The 17538-nt window shown below is 40.0% G+C and overlaps 1 protein-coding gene across 1 annotated transcript in view; it reads left to right on the top strand.

The window, feature by feature from the left end:
* galnt14 (UDP-N-acetyl-alpha-D-galactosamine:polypeptide N-acetylgalactosaminyltransferase 14 (GalNAc-T14)) overlaps nucleotides 1-17538 on the top strand; it is a 168052-nt gene that overhangs the window by 35951 nt on the left and 114563 nt on the right. The gene's annotated exons all lie outside the window — the stretch shown is intronic.

The raw sequence follows: 17538 nt of genomic DNA on the forward strand, positions 1-17538 counted from the left end.
TGGAATTTCATCATTTTAGGTTCCTTTGGTGTTGGTACATTACAGTAGCATGTCAAACTTTTTTTAATGTGCCACCCTGTGGGCTGTGATTGGTCGGTTCATGAAAAGACACATCGATGAGAGCACAGATTTGAAAAAAAAAGGCACCTGATACAGCTTAATCCCCAGCCAAACCTTGCTTGTCTTATCGCTGTTGTCTTCAGATTTGTTCAGTTAAATTGGTATTGAGGGTCTTGAGGAGGAGGATGTGGGCTGTTTCATTGTCAAAGTGGGCTGATGGCATATTTCTCTTTTTGTATGATGGGCTGCTCAAGCGGCCCACAAACGACCCGGGGCACCTGATGGCAAGTCCGACTATAGCCACTATTGTTCCCATCAACGTTTTTATATGCTCCTTTTGAAGTATCGCAAGTAGGGTGATGGAAACGGTATAATTAGAGAAAAAATCCTTAATTTTGCATAAAAGTTTTTACACTCGCATGAGGTGATTTAAAATAATAAATTTTTGCGACATTTCAAAAGCCTGCTTAAAATTAGCATGACAATTAGATGGAAACATGGCTTATGGCTTTCTTGTCTTATTCGTTTGCTAATTTATGAGACTTTCTTACCTCAGCTCAGTCGACCTTTTCTTCTCAGAAGTTCTCTCAGTCGCCGCTTTGCGACCTTGACACATCAGGGTAAGTTAGTTTGGAAATCTCCCGGTTGGCCTGTGCCAGACTTGTGTCAAACTATTGTCATATATAGCCCAGTTTTCCCGTGTTTGATACCAGACTCAAAATTGAACCCACTATTGAGTGTGTGCGCAGCATTTCACTTGAAGCTGTCCAGTAAGAATTAAGAATCTTAACATAAGACACTGGTGTCTAAAACCCGTACTGACAAGAAAGACGCAGAGGAGAAACGGCAAAATGTGGGCGGGGCATCAAGGTCACTGTGGCTGTGGAGCATATCATTTTTTGAGGGGCCTAAGGCCAAACTAAGGGGGCACGGCTACCATGGCAGTCATGGCCTCTGTGAGATTCCAGCCCTGGACACTTTAGATCAGTATAACAGGTATGTATACACACACAAAGAGTCAAAACAGTAACACAACAGCAGCTCTCTAAGCTCGTAATTAATCCCCTATCTGTACTAAAACAAATTTAGATTATGGAACCAAACACGTTTTCATAGAAAAAACAGCAAATTACAATCCGTTTGTCCGCTAAGAAATTAAATTAAACACCAAAATAGAAATCCTCTTAGTGGAGTGCCGTCCTCATCTGTTGGAAAGACGCTCTGCAGGAAGATAAGGAGCTTGCCGCTTTGACTGCAGCTGCCTTCTTATACATTTCAGGAGATAAAAACTTCCAGGCACTTGTGAAAAGCCTGACGAGGTCCTGTGTAGCCGGGCTACCGGGATCACACACACACACACACACACTCACTCACCTATCTTCCTGAACTACTGTTTCCATGATGCTCTCAGAAATCAAGGCACTTAAGTTCTTTGATATTTCTTACACTTTTAATATCGTGACTTTCATCATTTTTGACATGTAAGTGTGGTGAGATACAAAAATACTGCATGAATATCAGCATAAAGCAGTTTTTCACTGGATTATATCAGGAGTATTTCCTGTTTTGATCTGATTAATGATCTAATTTAAGTTTATGCATGTTAACAAAGGATTGTTCATTTTATGTTATTGAATGTATTAATCTGTTATTTAGTCTCTTAAACCTTATATTCTATTAGGGAATAAACTGTTTTCAAATTTTATGACAAAATCACAATATATTCTGCATCTGCTTATAAAACTTACTTAAATCTATCTGTTTATGTCTTCACTAAATAAAATATTCATGCCTAAGGTATTTTTTTTTTTTACTACTTCTATTCTAGATGTGCAGTGCTTGAATGGATACATATTTCAACTGAAATCTAACCCTGACATAGTGGTGGTCAACACATGGTGCAAGTTGTGTGAAGTTTAACATTTTTTCTCCATCCATGTTTTTAATGATTGACCCCAAGGTAGTTAAAGTAAGGGAGATCCATCCATCCATCGTCAACCGCTTATCCTGCGTACAGGGTTGCGGGACATGAAAGGTAAGGGGTAAGGGACATGAAAATCAATAATATTTTGTTCCTACTAACAAGTTTTGTTTATTTAAAGCTATTAAAAACACTTCAGTGAGCCACACTGTTGCACTGGATGATGTCAACATGAAAATAGCCATTGCACATTTTGAATTAATCCCCCACCGTCCTGCTGCCGGAAATTACTCTCTAGTGGTTCTCAAACCTTTTCACATCATGGACCCCTAAGGTGATACAAATTAGAGCTTGGACCCCCATCTGATATGATTTATGCTTTTAGTCGGTTTATTTCAGAAAGTGTATGAAACCCATGAAATTCCCACTAAAATAGTCATTCCTTCTGTCACTGTGTTACTTACTGGATGGAAAATAGTCCACAACAAATGCACTATTTACTCTTGTTTGAGTAATTTGATACAAACTACAGTGAACAGTTGTTTTAGGGAATTAACTGAGAGTTTTTAAAGATTGGGATGTGCAGTAGGAACCAGTGGACTTGGGTGCTGAGAGTCACAGACCGGGTAGGGAAGTCAACAAGAACTGAGACATTCGCATTCTTGATTATGGTCTTTTCATAGGATGTGTTGACAATATACATATATGAAATACCACACTTATTCTTTAATAAGGTAATTTACTACATTTCTAGATGATATTACTTTTTTCATTTTCTTAAAACAACCATACTTGGTGTCATTTTTGTCTGCAGTGACCTGGATGCGTCTGACAATGTGTCAACTATTTTTTTTACATCTGCTGAGGGATGTTTATTATGAATATTTTAAGAAACTGCAAACGTACTGAAAGGATACATTAATGCTAAAGACAAACAAGTCCAGCTGGAACATCCATTTTCCCTGTTGTGATGGCGTCGCTTTCAGCCGATGTTCTCTGTGTGATTAAAGGTTATCAGGCAGCTCATGGTGACCCAGCGATCTAATAGGAAGCTGCATGTGGGCGTTAATTGGGTGGCTGTTTTGTTCTGGCAGTTACGGTGAACATGACTAAACCCCGGATGGTGGCTGCTGCTGCGGCTGGTGGTGGTGAGCACAGCGGGTTATGGCTTCACGACTGGCGTAGGAAGCTAAAATCTGTTAGCATAACTGGCACATACATCACTCTGTGTGTGTGTGTGTGTGTGTGTGTGTGGATGTGTACGATGTTTTGAAGATGTATCCCGCAGATGATGGGATGTATGATGTCTGACTCAAATCATAGCTTGTCTGCTGCTTGTGACACTTTGTGTGTCATTTGTGTGTGTGTGTGTGTGTGTGTGTGTGTGTGTGAGTCTTTCGACATGTCCACATTTCTATGCTGTTGTGTCGATCTCCTGCATCATCTGCTGTGTTTCCGGAGGAGGGAGATTTGCTGTCGAGCTGACATAAGGCAGCTGAGGAGTGTGTAAGTGTGTGTGTGTGTGTGTGTGTGTGTGTGTGTGTGTGTGTTTGAAAGTGAGAAGTGTGTGTAGGAGGCGGGAAACCAGGGATACGCTTACACATTAATCTGTTAGCAGGGAGGTAGGGGGCTGATAGTGCTCATTTATCTCGTATAGGACAGCAGTGAAGAGTGAGTGTGTGTGTGTGTCTGTGTGTGTCTGTGTGGACGGGGGGTTGCTGTTATGTGATTATCTGTTAACTCAGTTACTGTATAGCTGTAGATCTCAGGAGCACTTGGCAGGGGAAATGATAGCACCCCTTACTCTGTTAGGATGAGAAAAAACTGCAGTGAAATCCTCGACTGAAGCCGCTGAGGTTTTGTATTCTTAGAAACACCTTCTCTTCTACTGCAGACTCACTGAGGTGCTTCCTACACTTCGGCTTTGTTCCAAAAAGCGGGGCATTTGGTGGAAATTAAAGGTGGCGTGGCAGTAATTTGTAGAAAGAGCACAAAAAGTGAGGGGAAGCAAATGTTAAAGGACTTGTCGGAAGAGATTTGATAAGACATGGAAATCGAGCAGGTGAAAAATATCATGTAGTGGTTGAGCGTTTACCATTAGCTCTGATGACTGCAGTTAAATCCCTAGTTTTTTACTGACCTTCTTTTTGTGCCTAAGGCTGACTGTTTTTAATAGTAGTGCCAATTACGGATTTTTGTTACAGATACCAAAGCAATGCCTTTTTTGATACGTCATACTGAGGAATCCAATCTAACAATATTCTGATTTAAGTGAGAAAATATCTGATTAAAAAAGAATTGTACATAAGAATCTGACCAAGCATTTGATCCCAACTTTCTGCACTTGGAAGTTTTCAATAATTGGACCTATAGACATATTTCATGCAGCTCTCAAAGATACTGAGGTTCTATACCCTAGAAATGGCATAATATTTTATGATAAAAATATGTTTGACTGTATGCATTGTATTAAATGCAACAATAGATTCCCATCTTGCAAAGAGTAAGCTGAGCAGTATTTTTAATATTCAACTCAAGCAGACATGCTTTTGCCTTAATTTGTGTCACTAACTGCAGATTTGTATCTGTCTTTTTCCGTAACTTCCCAACTGTCAGCTTCAGACTTGTAACCCAAAAGAAGAATAATTAGGTTTTTATTTGTACTAATAATAATGTGAATGAGGCAGATTCTGTGGCAGGTGAGCAGGACTGGAATAGGCTTGGTTTCAGGGTCCAAGGTGTGCTGGCGGGGTTTTGCTGGCAGGTGGGTGAAGCTGGTGTTTCAGGCAGAGTGAGCTGGATAATCCTGTGTTCAAAGCATGAGGTCTGGTGGTGAGGTCCTGAAGACAGAGAAATCCAGTTAGTAAGGCAGGTGAGCAAATTCTCACAACAAGCAATGTTACTAAAATAAGGTAGACTAGTAGGGCTGGTGCGTGACCAGCAGGACAAAATGTCACTAAGGCAGGTGTCATGGCAGGGAGGTTATGACACCAACAGCCGTTGTATTCACAGAACCTGTAAATATCACAATAAGACATTACCCAATGATAATATTGGTAATAGCAGGATAGTAATAGAGCTTGAAATTATTACCTTCACTTGCCTCATTATTATCCTATAGGAAAAATGTAATCTTATTTTTACCAAATTTTCCTACTCCTAAGATATCACCCATTTGTCACCAGCTAATATATTGCTGTTGAGACATTTGTGTCAGTGGCCAGCTAAGGTTCTTGTAAACATTTCAAGTTTGTTTGGAATAAACACATTCTAAACCATTTAGTTTGCATTAGCAGCAACAGTGCTCATAGTGCTGAGATAAGAGAAACTCAAACATAGAAAAAACAAGGAATGACAGTGTTTGGTTGGCACTGACAGGTGATCTCTGGGTAATGGAGTGCAGAAACACATCAGTAATGAGCCTTGAAAAATGAACATAAAGACACAAAAACAAGAGAACCTGGAAGATTACCACTCTAAAGGAAATCTCCAGTAGAGAAAGCACAGCAGGTTTAGAGAAGAGGCTCCAGGTCTGTTATTTTCCCAGTGGGGCAACGATAACCTAAAGATTAGAGAAGCAGGTTTTTGACCTGAAGATGCACTGTTGGTGTCCTTATAGCCTGCAGGCTGGAAGAAATCTGGAAAAATAGTAAAATAAAAGATACTTAATCCTGGACAGTAAGAGACTATGGATACTATGGATGGCTACCACAGGGATGCATTCAATGCAGGTATCATACTGTCTTTGGGAATGTGGACACATTTTACATATTAATATTCTATAGAGGCATGAGTAGTGTGATGTTACCCAATTTTAGACTGGACAGAATATCTAGGAGGGTCCTGTATTATGGCCTTGGTAGCCGAGTGGTTACAACACTCACTACATAAAAGCGTAGTAATGCAGGTATAAAGAAGAAATATGTAGAAAGATGACAGGTAACATTAATTTTCTTCATGATCAAGCTTTCTTTCCAACAGGAATCTAATTCAAATATATAGGTTATATAGGTTAGCTTGTTGCACACAAAATTAGGCAATCAATCACAGCTGTCACTTTTAATTGCACAATTGGTCTACTTTGCTAATAATAGCATTTCTTGAGAAGTTCTAATGAACTTTTAGATCATATTGCACAGACACCTGATTGCTGAAGCCAAGCCACTAAGTGCTAGCTGCAAGAAAACTAACTGTCTGCTAATTTCTGCCACACTTATCTCATCCTGCACCCTGTTGTTGTTTTTGTTACGTTGCTGCCTGCAAAATAGAAGCACATAAGCCGTTTGTTTGAGCTAGATCAAATAAATGATGTGCCTTTGATATTGTATGATATGATATTGATCATTTTTTTACAGTAAATTTAGTAATATTCTGTTTGAAATAAATAAACTGTTTCATAGTGGCCTATTTCAGTTTTGTGCGAGAGGAATTATAGGCCTGTCCCAAATATAGACAGGGTCAATTAATCAAAGTTTTATGGTAAATGGGAATCCCCTGACTTCTTTATCAGCATGCAAAGCTGCTAAATATTTTGATTAGTTTGCATCTTATGAGCAACATTAACTTTTCCGTGTGTGTTGGTGTCAAATTATTGTTGTTTCTCTGTTAAGTAGAAATTTGGACCAAAATAGTTTTTCACCCAAATAGAAAATGTGTGGCTCCAGTAACCTACAAGGTCAAAAGCAAGTCTGTAAATAAACACAAACTCCAGGTTGCAAAGTGCTGACATGTTTTTGTACAGTTTTACTTTTTCGGGTGTCTGATTTTGACATTTATCTTCAAAGTGTTTGCTCACTCAGGCGATCCGTTGTATTTTGCTGTATGTGTGTGTGTTACAAAGTCACTGCATCAAAACACAGTGGTGGGAAGGGAGACCAGTGAGGTGTGGAGAGCATTTTCTTTTAAAGCAGTGTTTTATATTTTTTGGGGAGGGAGGCAGATTGTTCAGGTCGTTATTGTGTATGGGAGGAGTGCTCTGTCGCTATCTCAAGTTTGAAGGAAGAGGAGGTGCAGGGAGGAGCGCAATACACGGCTTAGGGAAAGATGGAGGGATAGGGGGGAGGAGGAAGAAAAGTCAAGAGGAGATCAGGAATAGGAGACAAGGAAAGTTGGAGGAGAGGAGAGGAAATGGGGGAGATGCCACAAGCTGCTGAGAAGAGAGATAATTGCCACATGCAGAGCTTGAGAGGCTATGTGTGTGTGAGATTGTGTGTGTGTGTGTGTATAAACCACTCCACTCCAATGCTCTGCTATTATCTCAGTGAACAGGGAACCTCCCTCCGTCTGCTCTCCGTCAGACAGACGGTCTCTAAACCCAACAGCCGCTCCACTGCAGGGATTAGATCCAAGCATGAAGACAATGGGCCGATACAGTACAGAGAGGAGACATGTCCTACAGTACTACACAGTGGGTTGATATGGCAACAGGAACTGCGTAAGAAAACCCGTTCTGATGCAAGACAAAGGGAAAAAAAGAGAAGAAATTTGAAGTACAATGTAAGATAAATGGTAGCTAAACTGTTTTAAACAATGCAGAGTAAGAAAAGGGATTTCATGGAAAAGGAAAAATTTCACTGTGCATTACTTGAAGTTATGTCTTTGGTTTTTTTTATAGCATTTTTAAGTGTTTTTCATCAAACTTCTGTACTTTGGTACCACTAGGGCTAATTAAAAGTATATTTTTTTATCTGGGATAAACTGAAATTTGAATAAAAGAAAATATTATGACTGCAAAAACACAGTTATAAAAGTTAGTGCTAATTTATGTATAGCACAAAGGTATCCACTTGTCATGAGTGAATGTCACCACGTTGAAGCGTTCACGTTAAAAAGGGTATAAAATGATCAATTCTCTCTCCTCTGAATCACAGCTGAACAACACAGCACCCTTCACACATTTGTCATTTTCTTTGTTTTGCCAGGTGGGAGATGTATTAATGCTCCAGTGGTTTGTTGTCACTGCTCCAAAACAGAGGTATCGTCCTTGTAACCATCAGCAACCAGAGACAGGCCTGTGCTGTAGGGGGGGGATCTACAGTCCACTGAGGTGGTTACTAATTATTTCATTGCACTGTGATCCAGTGAGCCTTGAACACTTATCAGTAACTACATCACGCAATCATTCAGTAACCTGGTCCATGTCTTTGTGTGTTTGCGTCTGCAAATTGTGAATGTGTATGTGTGTGTGTGTGTGTACACTGGAGTCTGTGTCTTTCACACTCAGTCAACCTCTTAGTCATGTTTCCATGAATCTCAACATGCAGCTCAACATTAATCACTGTATTAGCTTTGGTGCCTCCTACGCTGGCGCTCCCAATCCTTCTCAGATCACAAGCCCAAGAAAAAACACAAAGAAAAAAACCCTCTGAACTCTGACACTGAAGGATTTTTATTCCCTCACGTCAAGCTAGTTTATTTGATTACCTGCTCCAGTGATGAATGATCACAGAGTCTGGTATCAAAAGCAGATGGAGGAAACATTAAACACCCTTGAGGCTCTGATTTGCTGTGAACCGATGTTCTGCAAAAAGGCTTGGATTTGAAAACACATTTGACCTCCCAAAACTTTCGAAATCAGTCACTGCATTACTTTATTCATTTCCTCCCAGCAAACACTGATTTAGTGCGTTTCAAGTCAACATATGTCTAGACGTTTAGATCAGAGAGGCTAAAATTAAGTTGAAAAGTGAAGGTGTTTTTTAGATGTCTAGGTTACAACCAGTTTCACTGATTTAAATATGTCAGATGGTGTGCTCCTTGACAACTGTTTCTTTGTTTGGAAAAATAACTTAGACAATCAGAGCTTTGTTGGTAGCATTAGGATAGTAATACATTCATCCTGTGCTACAGCCAGAAAACTAGTGACAGAAAAATGCCAACAAGTGTGGATGGGACTGACATAGCTATACTGGTAATAGCAACTCCTAAATCAACAGGTTTTTTCAATGACATGAACATCTGCATTCCCTGCAAACACCGCCACTAACCATTTCTATGTTGAACTGAAAATGACATAGCTTGAGGTAGGCTCAAGATGACTACCAAAAATGAAGGTGAAACAGGACAACAGTTCAGTCTGATTGTAACAACCTGTTTCAGCAACATGTCATGACCATATATCAGTGTTAAGCAGCTTCTTTACTTTTACCAAAAGAGATTTACAAGGTTAAAATCAAGGGCACCTGGACTTGGTTGAAGATACTCAAAGACGTTTTGCCTCTCATCTTAGAGGCTTTTTCAGTTCTGACTGGCAGGGAATCCCAGATATTTAACCTCTGTGGGATTATTGTCAAGATGATCGATACTGCTTGGTTCGTTAGTGGTCCTGGCTGTTGTCGTTAGGGTCAGTGATATTCTTACAAGGCCAAAGGGAAGTGTATTGTTCAGTTTACTAGGATGGGATGAAATGACATTTCATTGTAAGTATGGTTCATATAAGTGGTGTTGCAAATGTCCTTCCCTGTTGAGAGACGGGCTCTCCACTCGGGTGGAAATGGCCTCTTTCACTCCTCTTTCAAACCATCTGTCCTCCCTGTATAAAATATGTACATGGTTGTCCTCAAAAAGTGTTCTTTATCCTTCAGAAATAAGTAAAGTACTCATTCTTGACATGAGATGTTGGCCTTTCTGTGTGAGGCCATGCATTTGTGTAGAGGTTGTTTTGTTTCCCAATATACAGGGTTAAAGCTGGGATTCCCTGCCAGTCAGTCAGAACTGAGGAATCCTCTTGGATGAAAGGGAAAGTGTCTTTGAATATCTTCAGCCAAGTCCAGCTGCCCTTGATTTAACCATCCTTGGATAACTATGACCTGAATGATCGAGAACCTTCACAGACTATTTCAGCATACAACTCCCATTCATCCTTGTCGCCTTTTTTGTGGCAATTGATACATATCTATGTGTAGAACAAAAAGATAATATATCCATTCTTTATCCCACCTTCCAAGCTTTGATTGGCTCTGTGTTTTTACAATAGTGGAAAGAGTGGTCAATAGTACAATACCAGGCCTTTTTGATTTGCTGAAAAGTCCAGTATGCAGGCAACGATTTAGAGGTCTGAGACCTGGCTAATTCAAAACCCCTCGCAATTTTGAACTTAGTAATGATTTTTTGATTCACTTTTCAGGCTATATTACTTGATTATTTATAAGCTGTAATGAGTGTGTTCCAAAATGTAATTATTTCTTGTGAAAATTATTTCAGTGACATTTATCATAATAGATATGCAAATCTGCACACCTGGTTTACTGTGACAGGTTTACTGTAAAATAATATTAAAACCAATAACACTGGACAAATTGTGAAACATTCCCTTAAATCTGTCTGAAACTTTGAACAAGGTACAGATGCTTGAATATTGAGAGACCTTAATTCAACCTTTGTATGTAAAGTATTGATTAAATACCTTTGATCACAGGACTCTATTAAGACTGAATCTAAGTCCAAGAAGTTTCTTTGTCGATGACTCCTGCCACGTCTACCACTGTTTACACTGAATTTAACAAACTGCACAAACCACAGCAGAAAGCTCTCTGTGAGACGAGGAAATCCCCTTGGTGTATTGTGGGTAATCTGCTGATGTGGAACCTGAGCTGTGAAGCACCCTGGTGCTCTACAACAGCACAGAGTGACAGTGATGCTAAGCGGCTTTACCGTAGCTAGCGCCTCAGCTAACCATTCTGCTCTGGCTCTGAGACGACTGCATGTCGCAACAATCACAGAGCAGAAGGCGTTACATCTGTATCTGCTCTGATACCTGATTAGATTTGTTTGGCTCTTATTTCGCCTCAATGCTTTTTGGATTATGTCATTTTTTTCTGTCTTCTCCGCAGTGGTTCCTCCAAATTCATTTACATTTATTCATTTAGTGTCTTGCTCGGGGACACAATGGTGGATGGTCTTAGAGGGGAGTTGAACCCGGGTCTCTCACACCAAAGGCATCTGTCTTATCCACTGCGCCGTCACCACCCCTTAGTCAGTAAATTCATACTTTTCTTTTGTATTCTGTGCTTTGTTGGTGTGTGCAGAGAAATACGGGAATTACATTATGAGAAAACACACGTTTGAAACATGAGGCACATATTGTCCTCAAGATCCGAGTGAAGCTCTGATGTCTCATTGATTTCACCTCTTAAATCCACTTCAGTCCTGAAGGCGAGATGGAGAGGAAGGGGCGGAGGCAGATTAAAGACAGAGTTTTTAAGCCCTCATATATTTCAGGCATGGATAGTGAAACTTAAAGAAACAGTTCATCCTGAAACACTTTAACACACAGCTATTGGTGTTGTGTTTTGCACTGGTGGGCTCGAGTTGTTTGGTTATTTCTCGAAGTAGAAAAAGCAGGTTAGAAAATAGAGGGTTCAGTGCAAAAGTAAAGTCCAAATTTCATCACAATCCAACAGAAGGTAGATACTGATGATAGTTTTGATTATATGAAGCAGATCTAGAGCAGCAGTTTTCAACCTGGGGGTATGTAATATCCCCAGGAATTGCAGCATAAATCTTAAGGGTTGCAAGATTATTAACGTAATAGGTAAGTATAAATAAATTTTGTTTCATATTTTTGGTTAAACTGGTCACAACCGATGGGACAAGGGGTCACAATAGACACTGTTTCTTTGTTTTAGGTGAGCACAAGCCAAAATGGTTTGAAACCTCTGATCTAGAGTATCTAGACTATGTTATTTTTGTGTCAATGGTCATCCCAGCTCTCAGCTATTGTACCTAAAGTGTCCATTTCAATGTACACATTGGCTTAAACCAACATGAACTCACAGTCACCATGATGCATGATTCTGCAAGTGTCCAGACCGAAGGGATAAACACAGGGGCGGATTGGCCACCTGGCAATTCTGGCATATGCCAGAGGGGCCGGACGATTTGTTTTGGGGTGGGCTGGTCAGATTGATATTAATATCAGTGCTTCCCACACATCAGCTTTACTTGAAAATACAAAAACAAAATATTTGGCAACCCATTTAAGCATTTTGCAGAGAAGCACTGAGAAAAATGATCCTCCATTACATTATAAGACCAGGTTGCCTAACAGTGAACACTTTGGTGCAGGTGCAAATGAGTGCAATGTTGGTTTCGGATTTGATTGGCCTCCTCCGCGCACCGGGTGAAAACGGTATCGCGGGTGAAAATCACGAGTGCTGTGTCATTTCAGCCCACTGCTGATTTAGAAAGTCAACAGGGCCAACAAATACAGGGAGAGGGAAAAAGAAAGAAGTAGGGCAAGCTGCTGTGTTTGCAGCAGAGGTGTATGTTCCTTGCTTGTGTGGAAATATTAGAAGTGAAGGCAAGGAGAGCAGAATTAAGTAGGCTAGTGAGTAATGTTTTTATTCATGTGTACTCCAATGTTGAGAGCAGTGTGTGAGAAAACATTTTTCTGCAATGTTTAAATTGGCTACTGGGTTCATGGATGTTGCTGGAATCGGTACAGATAGAGACCCCCGGTCTTCTTGTAGGCTGAATGAAAACGCTTTGAGAAAGATTTACTTGCACAATAAGAAACATGCAATGCAATTTGAATACAGAAGAAACAAACGTGCATTGTCCAAGAAAGTTACAACAAAAAAGCTACTGATCAATGCATTATATTCCATTTTTTTGTTATATTTTGAATTGTCACCTGCTGAATTTTGTGCTGCCATTCATATAAAGACATTTTCACCTTAAATAGGTGCAGAAAATGTCTCCAGAATGCAGGAAATTAAGAGTTTAATGCTCAAAATCTACCATAGCTGTTAAATTTGGTTGATATTTGATGACTGTGAAGGCTATAGCATAAGAGTCCCATGGTTTTTATACTCATTCAGTGATCCCTTGTTCACTGTATGGAAGCATTTGCACCATTCGTCTGTCTATTGTAATTGCAGAGATCTAAACTAAGTAATTAACGAGTAACTACATCAAGGCTAACAGTCTTGCTTGCTCTGTCACCCCCTATTAAGTACAGCAGGTCACAATCAATACTGCACAATGCTTCAGCACAGTTGGGTTTGGGTACAAGAACAACAGATCACAGCCAGCTGTGAAGTTTGAGTGTGGTTAGATTTAGCTCCTCGATCGCTACAACCCTTAGAGTACTGTACTCCGTACAGCAATGCCTTTTCTCCAAGCTAGGTTTTGCTTGCTTTAAAGTTGCTTGCACCTTTAGTTCAATATTCAGGTTAAAGCCAATGTAATTTGTAGTTTGGATTAATAGTCATCATGCCTTCACACAAGTCTAGCCATGTAGCCTTTCATGAACTATAACACCATTACTTAAATGTAAAAAATCTGCCACTTGTTTTCCCTGATTGTCAGATTATCAGTATATGTATTTCCATGCAAATTGGGATGAGATAAAAAAAATGTGCATCATTTTCAGTTCATCCATCCATCCATCGTCAACCGCTTATCCGGCGTACAGGGTCGCAGGGGGCTAGAGCCTATCCCAGCTGACAATGGGCGAAAGGCGGGGTACACCCTGGCCAGGTCGCCAGTCCATCGCAGGGCCTATTTTCAATTCATAATAAATTTATTTGTATTATTTTCTCAAATCTCTATAAACCAGTGCTGAAATGAATAGGCTTACAGTCAAGCTTGTGAAAGCAGTCCAGACAAGCAAACAAAGCCAGAGCAGGCAAAGCAGGTCAAACTGAGGGTAGCGTATATCAGGCAGAAAAACGGGAACAGGAAAACAGGAAAAGGTTGGCTGGAATGCAAATGCACAACATAGACAACATGGCAAACTGGGAAACGGCTGGTGAGCTGCTTATAAATACAGAAGGACTGATGAGTTAATCAGAGGCAAGTGTGTCAACAGGTGGGGATGATGTGGAAATGGTGAGCAGGTGGACACGGGAGTCAGGTGACCAGGACTGGTGGGAAAATCTGAGGGCATTTGGTGGACAAGTGGAAAATGGCAGGTCTGGGAAGTCCGTCAGATCTGCGTGTTGGACCTGGGGGAAGTGAGATGGCTGAAGGCAGGGACAGAGAGGCAGACTGAGCAAAATAAAAAGGCAGCTGACCTGACAGGATTTTTTCTCTGGGAAGAGATCAGAGTTGATGTGACTCGACACACACACTAAACCAATTGGATACAATTCTAACATTTTGGAATTCAGAAATTATTATGCATAACTTTTTAGGTTATGCATAATAATTCCTCCTCGCAGCCTGTAGACCTGTGTAACGTATCAATATTAAGAATAAATGAATTCAATTACATGCTGTGAAATATAATTATTATTATCACACTGCACTTATTTCACATTTTAGTGTGAAATGCATGTAGCATTTACCTTGTCATTAGTTCAGTTGGGGTTGTGTAGTGGCAGTATACATGAGGTTGAAGCAGCCATCGATTGGCCGAGTCGCATATTGATCTGTCTTCATTGATTGGCTGGTGTAAGTGCCTGTCAACCATCCTGTCACTGCCACTCCTCACAAGAAAGATTGCTGTTTCATTTATTTCTTCTTGTTTCTTTCTGCTTTCTGTGTATGTGTGCTGTGTTTGTATGTGTGACTCTTGTATTGAGCAGCACTGATCCGATTCTCTCGTCCTTCCTCTCCTCCTTCATTCTCTCTCTTTTTCTGGTGTTTTTCCTCTCTTTGTCCTTCTTTTCCTCTCTCCTCCATCTTCTTTCGTCTCTGCTTCAGGTCATATTTAAATTGAGCTGGAGCCAGGGAACAGTCAATACTGCCTGATTCCTGCAGGTGTGTGTTCTGTGTGTGTGTGTTAGGAAAGAAAAGAGATGAATAGAAAAAGAGAGGGAGAAAAGGAGAGACAGAGAGATTGACAGTCAAAACTGAGAAGTACATCTCAGGTGTGAAAATGTGCCTGGAAAACTGTAAATTAGTTTATATTTAATAGTGGAGTGGGAGCATTTTTTATGACAACATTAATGTACTGATGCCGATGTGGATCAGACTGGTGTATCCCCTATTCATTCAACAGCTGTTGTCTGTTGAATAAATTGAAATTGCATCCCTTCCGGACAAACAACGAAGAGCATTTTCAGTACTTCAGTTCAAGTACAAGACAATAAGGGGTGCTATCATGGGATGTGTACATGTAATCTGGGTCAAACATTATGTGGGTTCTGTGGAAAAATAGTGCGGAATACATTTTTATCAAGAACATTTTTTGTCTTAAAAGCTTTTATTGATTACTTAACCCCCTTAATATAAAGTGCCCCCAAAGTTAATGGTTTTATAAATCGCAAAGCTGTTGTAACTCTCTAAAATCAAAAGATTTGTTATAGTGTTTGTCATTTGTCATTTTTTAATTAATAGTCAGCAATGGAGGAAATTGCCTTACGTCATTATCTATAGTCCTCAGCCTTTTGTTGCTCCACTATGCTGTTGTGGTAAACTGTAACTTCTCAGGAGCATTCATGTCAACTAGCTGGATGAAGAACATTTGAGTTGCTGTTAAAATGAGCAACGTCATGTTGCATATCATTTAAAAGAAACCCTTCTATATTATTTTAATCGGCCACTTAAGAGGTTATCTTGTTTTGTGTCAAAATTTAAAATTTAAAATATATATACCGTAAAACTTCAATTAATAGCCGAGTCCCAAATACCTGCCTAACCCGTTTACTGGCCTGGTGTGGCAACACAATTCTATCTATCTATCTATCTATCTATCTATCTATCTATCTATGAAACAGACATACATTCTGCTCGTCTGAACTTGCAGTGCAGGGTTACTGTTGATGATCTTGCAAACAGCTGGATGTAGCTACATGCTGAAGCCCTCCAACATCCTCTTCATGCACACACACACACACGCAAGAACGCACACACAAACACACTCACAATCCAAAACTTGCACACAAAAGAACCATCAGTCTCCCCTGCTGAGCTGTTGATAATTACAAGTAAAACACTGCAGTAAACACATACACACACACACACACAGACAGAAGTTGAGAAGGAGTTTTATTGCAGTTTGGAGCTGCTGGGTTTCTGTTCTCAAAGCAGCATGCAGAGTTCACTAATAACAACTTACAGCAGAAGAAGCTCCAAAGAAAATGCCAAAGCTGATCGACACTTTAAACTGATAAAAACTTAGAAATCACCTATAAACTACTTTATGAGTGAGAGATTGAGTAAGTAAATAATTAAATAGACTCGACGAGATCAGATGAATAATTAACAAATGAACAAGCGAGCAAGGAAGCAAACGAAGGAGAAAATGAACACAGGTGACAGAGTGGACGCCTGATTGCACAAAACAACAAAGTAATCAGATTCTCAAAGCGTTACAGAGATGAAGCCGACGTCACAGACTGCCAAAACCTTTCAACTCTTCAATCAAAGGATCTTAAATTAAAATGCTTATTGTGATTTTATCTTAGTTATTATCAGATGGTCTTCAAAGCTTAGAAACAAAGTCACACGGCTGTCAGTGAGCACAAGGCCAGACTTATTTGAATGAAGATATGGGCAGAGATTCAAAGGTCTGGCACCCGGGTTTGTGTCTGCCCCAACCATCTGTGCACTGATAGATTCAATAAAAATTGGAGTGTCGTCCTAATCATGGTCTGTTTAATAAGGATTCAACAATCAGCTAAGCATATAGACTTGTAGTGCGAGGGAACACTGGTTCCACAAAGGTTTTTCCAACTCATTTCAAATGTTTCTCCAAACGAGACGCTTACTGTTACATAGAAACACAGGCTTCTCCCGGGTAATGCATCAAGCATATAGTTTCTTTCTTTAACCACCAGTATTTCACCTTTGTTTATGAAATATGAGCTTTTGTCTATCATTTTTCTATTGGGGATGGCTCTAGATACTACAATTCCTGTAAGACTTGGCCCTCATTGCTATGGATAAGATGTGAGTCAGAGGTGCAAATCAGAGTTGTAGCAAGTTCAGAACATTTGAAAACATTGCTGCTGAATTCATCCAAAACTGATCCAGTAATCCAAAGTGAACTGTGAATCAGTTTTCTCAACAGCATAAGCTCCTGCCATTAGCAGTACATGTGACATACTTTTAAGCGTTGTGATTGGATGATTCTTCCCTACAGGTACATTGGGAATCGTAGTTAACTTCTCAAGTCGTAGAAGTGCTCAAACTGTGAAAAATTGGCTATGGGGAAAATGAAAAGGACTTTCAGCTCCTCCCACTTCACAACGCTATTGGGACTGAGTTGATTCATGGCCATGTCAATCTACAGATGTATCTTGTACAGCAGAAAGAAATTAACAGTGTGAAAAAAGTCTGTTTATTTAATTGTGACTATGTTTTGTTTCACCATTTCCTGTATGTGAAGAAGTACAGACACCAGGAGTTTATTTGGGATATTTCAGTTGTTTCTCTACATTTGTTTTCATAAAGTTACTTTATTTGGTACAGCTCTTACACAGTTAATGATAAAGGCGATCGAAGTTTGTATTTTTTCAGAGTTTGAACCAGCTATCTTTGGATCGAAACCTTGACTCTAAACGTAGACATGTCAAGTGACCTCCATGCCCGTTGTCTCTAACCGCGGCAGGGAACAGTCAGGTCGTCCTCTGATCCAAGGTCAGCTGAGCCGTTGTCCCGTTGCACTG

The sequence above is a fragment of the Micropterus salmoides genome, unplaced genomic scaffold, assembly GCF_014851395.1.
Source record: "Micropterus salmoides isolate LMB-PRFRI ecotype aquatic unplaced genomic scaffold, ASM1485139v1 Ms_hic_scaffold_18, whole genome shotgun sequence".
NCBI classification, from domain to species: domain Eukaryota; kingdom Metazoa; phylum Chordata; class Actinopteri; order Centrarchiformes; family Centrarchidae; genus Micropterus; species Micropterus salmoides.